The following is a 6054-nucleotide window of genomic DNA, read 5'->3' as shown; positions in this document are numbered from 1 at the left end:
ATCTTTTCCGGCAGGCTTTTATGTTTTATGTGATTTATATATATATATATATATATATATGTGTGTGTGTGTGTGTGTGTGTTAAGGCTGGGCAAAAAAATCGATTTTTCGATTAATCGGTTTTTAAAATGTGGGAATTTCAAAATCGATTCTCAACGGCCACGAATCGATTTTTTCCATATAAAGAGCTCGCGGACGCGGTGCGGCGTCTTCTCTCCCACTGCACTAGGCAAGCGCTAAGCGCTGCAGCTGTCGATACACACTCGCGATACACAGTCGGGACACGACGAAATATTCACTTGCACAATCGGGCCAGCATTGCATCGTAACCTATGATGGTAACTAACGTTTATCATTTTCACGTCTTTTTAAGTTTTAATTTAAACATTCAAGCAATATTAAACCATCCCGTGCTCGCGCACTCTCAGAGATGTCTTTCACTGCATGCACATACAGTAAAGCCAATCCGCCTCAAACAGCTCGCCTGAAACAAACGTTTTATCCCTGGATTATACCGCTTTAACAGTTAAAAACACGCGACATTATGTCAAAACTCTGGTATTGGTGAGTAACCTCGTAAAGACAGTCTAATGTCTTAAATAAGCATTAAACGCGTGTGACAGACAGACAGTACAAATGAGACAGGGATCCATTCTTAAAGTGAACGCAGCCATATGTGTCTGTCATTAATTCTGTTGAATTAAAACAACAGAATATAGCATTAATTGTAAGCAATCAGAATTAATAGCCTTTGTATTTAATTCAGTCTGGACTAAAAAGACTATCCAGTGTTATTTTACATTGGATTACTTTATTCAGTTTCTGTAGTATTTCTGACATACCCCAAAAACTACCCCAAAATGTCTATTTGTGTGTGTCTTTATTCTATTCTATTTATTTGCTACTTTTTTCAGTTTGATTCGAAGATTGAAATCAAGCTTCCATGTGTTACATAAACTCTTAACAAAAAATAAAATAAAAAAACAAACATTTAGGTAAGATCAACGTAAAAAAAAAGTCTAAATATTTATATTTTTATTTATCTATATCTATCTCAAACATAAAATAACATGATCCTGTTTGATCAAGCTGTGTGACTGTTTTTTTTTGCATATTGCATCAAAATCCTGTCTATTCTTTGTATGCATTTAGTGTTTCTAAAATAAAAAGAGTTTTATATACAGGTTTGTGGCTCTTTTAAAAAACTTTTGCTGGTAATTTACTCACCCCCATGTCATCCAAGATGTCCATGTCTTTCTTTCCTCAGTCGAAAAGAAATTAAGGTTTTTGATGAAAACATTCCAGGATTTTTCTCCATATAATGGACTTACATGGGAACCAGACGGTCCGAGGTCCAAAAGACAGTTAATAACAGTTACAGATGCAGCTTCAAATGTCTTTTAACGACACCAGACGATGAATAAGGGTCTTATCATGCGAAACGATCGGTTATTTCAAAACTTATTCCAAAAATGTAACTTTTCTAAGGACAAATGCTAGCCTTGCTCTATTCTGTGAGGCGCGTTTGTAACGTCACGTTATACGTAATTACGTTCAAAAGGTCACGGGCGACGTAGCCGGAAGTACAGAATCAAAATCGTCCGACATCGTTGTTTTTCCTTTTAATTCCTTTTTTGTAAACAGCGTTTGAGTTAGTTTGCACGTTCAACCTATGCGTTCAACTTGTAAACACTGACTCTGTACTTCCGGCTACGTCGCCCGTGACCTTTTGAACGTAATCCTGCTGCCGCCACAGAGTGCCATTTAGTTTTATATAAAGTTTAAATTATTTTGTTGTCTCAAACCGTTTATAATGTATACTGACTTTGCCCTATGCTGCAATAAATTTAGTTTTGCATTCATTTACAGAAATCAGCTGCTTGAATGACAATTGCTGATGTAATTGGGTTTTCATGTGAGATTCTCAATTCATTCAGTTAACTGATGCTCTGAGGTAGTTTTCAGACTGCAGACTCAGCAACGATTGTATTTAATTGTACAGTACAATCATAACATAGAACAAACATCTTCATTTCATGTCATTAAACATAACAATATTGCTGGCCATACACTGATGAGAAAGTGTGCGTCCGGTGTGCGATACTTGGAGTTGTCCTAGACGTGGCGCAGCGCTGCGCTTCTCGTTCGGTGTGCGACCCCCTTTACGGATGTGTATTTCACTGCCACTTCACTTCACTGTTCACACACACAAAGTCCCCACTTGGTTGGATAGATATCATTCAGAAAGTTCCCTCTTGGCTAGTGTGCAGCGACACTTCTGTGTTAATACATGTACAGTATATGTTAGTAATATAGACATGTGTGTGCAATGGCACATAACTATGGCAAGTAAATTGTTAGGGACTGCATAACAAAGCATAGAAAGTATATATGAATAGAGAGCGTTAAATAAGAAAAATAATAAGTATATATATACACATAATGCATATAATAGATATATAATTTAACTGTAATGAAGACATATTTCACTGCCAGTTCACACACACAAAGTCCCCACTTGGTTGGATAGATATCATTCAGAATGTCCCCTCTTCGCCAGTGTACAGCAACACTGCTGTGTTAGTAATATAGAAATGTATAGTTTTAGATCGGTAAGATTGTTTATGTTTTTAAAAGAAGTCTCTTCTGCTCACCAAGGCTGCAATTATTTGATTAAAAAAAAACAGTAATATTGTAAAATATTATTACAATTTAAAACAGTGTTTTTCTATGTGAATATATATATATATATATATATATATATATATATATATATATATATATATATATATATATATATATCGTGTCTGGACCGCTTCCCACGTACAGACAAGGACAGGAAAGGTTCAGTAGACTTTTTGCATTAAATGAATGGTTAATGTCATTGTGTAATGAACAGGGGCTGCACTTTGTAAATAACTGGCATCTGTTTTGGGAAAGACCGAGACTGTACAGCACAGATGGTCTCCATCCCAGCCGAATCGGAGCGGCTGTGCTGTCGGACAACATTTCCAAGACATTACGCACCAGATGACTAATGAGTCAAAGTCCAAATTACAGCCTTTGCGGTCCAAACTTAACTAATAAGCATAGTGTGGAACACTATATAGAAACTGTGTCTATTCCTCGTTTAGTGAAGCCAAACAATAAATCTAGTGTAGGATCTAGCAAAAATCTTATTGTAATTAAACCAGAAAATCTAAATATCAGTCAACAAAAACAATTTCTAAAGCTAGGTCTCCTAAACATTAGATCGCTCACACCTAAGGCGGTTATCGTAAATGAAATGGTCACAGACAATAACTTCGATGTTCTGTGCCTTACTGAAACCTGGCTTAAACCAAATGAGTATTTCGGTCTAAACGAATCTACTCCGCCAGGATACTGTTATAAACATGAGCCTCGTCTGATCGGTCGTGGCGGCGGTGTTGCAACAATCTATAAAGATATTTTTAATATTACTCAGAAAACAGGTCACAGGTTTAATTCATTTGAAGTACTTGTGCTAAATGTTACGCTCTTAGATGTAAGAAGGAAATCTATATTATCTCTAGCCCTGGCTACTGTATATAGACCTCCAGGGCCATATGCTGAATTCCTAAAAGAGTTCGCAGACTTTCTCTCGGATCTATTGGTAAATGTCGATAAAGCAATAATTGCTGGAGATTTTAACATACACGTAGATAATACAAATGATGCTTTAGGGGCTGCATTTACAGATTTATTAAACTCCTTTGGGGTCAAACAAAACGTCAGTGGTCCCACTCATCGTCTAAATCATACACTAGATTTAATTATATCATATGGAACCGATCCAACTGATATAGATATTATACCGCAAAGCGATGATGTCACTGATCATTACATGGTGACTTGCATAATACGTACTGCTGAAATATGTCATGTTGCGCCACGTTATAGACCAGGCAGAACAATCCTTCCAACCACTATAGATGGATTTTCAAATAGCTTACCTGATCTATCTAAGCTGCTAAGTGAACCCAAACAAACAGATGAATTAGAGGAAATGACTAGCAGTTTAAGCACCATTCTTACTAGTACATTAGATATTGTTGCGCCAATTAGATTAAAAAAGGTTCGAGAGAAAATTAAAGCACCATGGTACAACAGTGCTACGCATGCTATCAAGAGAGAAACTCGCAACTTAGAGCGTAAATGGAAACAAACTAATTTAGAGGTCTTTAGAATCGCGTGGAAAGACAGTATGTCACGTTATAAAAAGACACTAAAAACAGCCAGGGCTGAGCATCTCCGCAAACTAATCGAAAATAACCAAAATAATCCAAGGTTTTTATTTAACACCGTGGCTAGACTAACAAATAAACAGACATCACCAGAGCAAAATATACCTTTACAGTTTAGTAGTAATGATTTTATGAATTACTTCAATGCGAAAATAGAAAGCATCCGAAACAAAATTATAAATGTACAATCCGCTATGGTGTCTTATGATTCAGCTTCAATTATGGACCCTCTAGAACAACTAAACCGCTTTACAACGATAGGACAGGAGGAGCTAAATAAACTTATCATTGCATCTAAACCAACAACTTGTTTATTAGATCCAATACCCACTAAACTACTGAAAGAACTATTACCTGTAGTGGAAGAGCCTCTCCTCAATATTATTAACTCGTCTTTATCTTTAGGTCATGTCCCAAAAATATACAAGCTGGCTGTAATAAAACCGCTCATTAAGAAACCGCAATTAGATCCAAATAACTTGGCAAATTACAGACCCATTTCAAATCTTCCATTTATGTCCAAAATACTTGAAAAAGTAGTGTCCGCTCAATTGTGCTCTTTTTTGCAAGAAAATGATATCTATGAAAAATTCCAGTCAGGATTCAGACCGCATCATAGTACAGAAACTGCGCTAGTTAAAATTACAAATGATTTACTTTTAGCTTCTGACCAAGGCTGTATCTCAATACTAGTCCTACTTGATCTTAGCGCTGCGTTCGACACTATAGATCATATAATACTCTTGGATCGACTACAAAACTTCACCGGTGTCCAGGGACAGGCATTAAGCTGGTTTAGATCGTACTTATCGGACCGTTCTCATTTTGTCTGTTTAAATGGGAAAAAATCAAAGATAACGTCAGTAGACTATGGAGTACCGCAAGGATCAGTTTTAGGCCCTCTGCTATTCTCAATATATATGCTGCCACTTGGTAATATTATAAGAAAACATGGAATTAATTTCCACTGTTACGCTGACGACACTCAATTATATATTTCATCACGACCAGATGAAAACACTAACTCATCTAAAATGACAGAGTGTCTCAAAGATATAAAATGCTGGATGACGCGTAATTTCCTGCTATTAAATTCAGATAAAACGGAGGTATTACTTATTGGTCCAAAAAACTACTCACAAAACCTCTCACAATACAACTTTAATATAGACGGATGTCCTGTTACTACCACAACAGTAAAAGACCTGGGTGTTATACTAGACCGCAACTTGTCGTTCGAAAATCATATTTCATATGTTACAAGAACAGCCTTTTTCCACCTTAGAAACATTGCTAAGCTACGTAACATGCTATCTATTTCTGATGCAGAAAAATTAGTTCACGCATTCATGACCTCGAGACTAGATTACTGTAATGCTTTATTAGCCGGTTGTCCTGCATCCTCAATAAACAAGCTACAGTTAGTACAAAATGCAGCTGCTAGAGTTCTTACTAGGTCAAGAAAATATGATCATATAACACCGATTTTATCATCTCTACACTGGTTACCTATTAAGTTCCGCATCAACTACAAAATACTACTACTGACCTATAAAGCCCTAAATGGTTTAGCACCTATGTACTTAACGGACCTTCTTTCGCCCTACAATCCACCGCGTTCCTTAAGATCACTAAATTCAAGGCTTCTGGTCATTCCTAGGATATCGAAGTCCAGTAAAGGAGGGAGGGCGTTCTCGCATTTAGCTCCAAAACTCTGGAATGGCCTTCCCGATACGGTCCGAGCCTCTGACTCGCTGACACAGTTTAAAACTAGATTAAAGACGCATCT

The sequence above is a fragment of the Pimephales promelas genome, chromosome 6, assembly GCF_988280905.1.
Source record: "Pimephales promelas chromosome 6, fPimPro1.hap1.1, whole genome shotgun sequence".
NCBI lineage: Eukaryota > Metazoa > Chordata > Actinopteri > Cypriniformes > Leuciscidae > Pimephales > Pimephales promelas.
Note: the sequence above shows the minus strand (reverse complement) of the source record.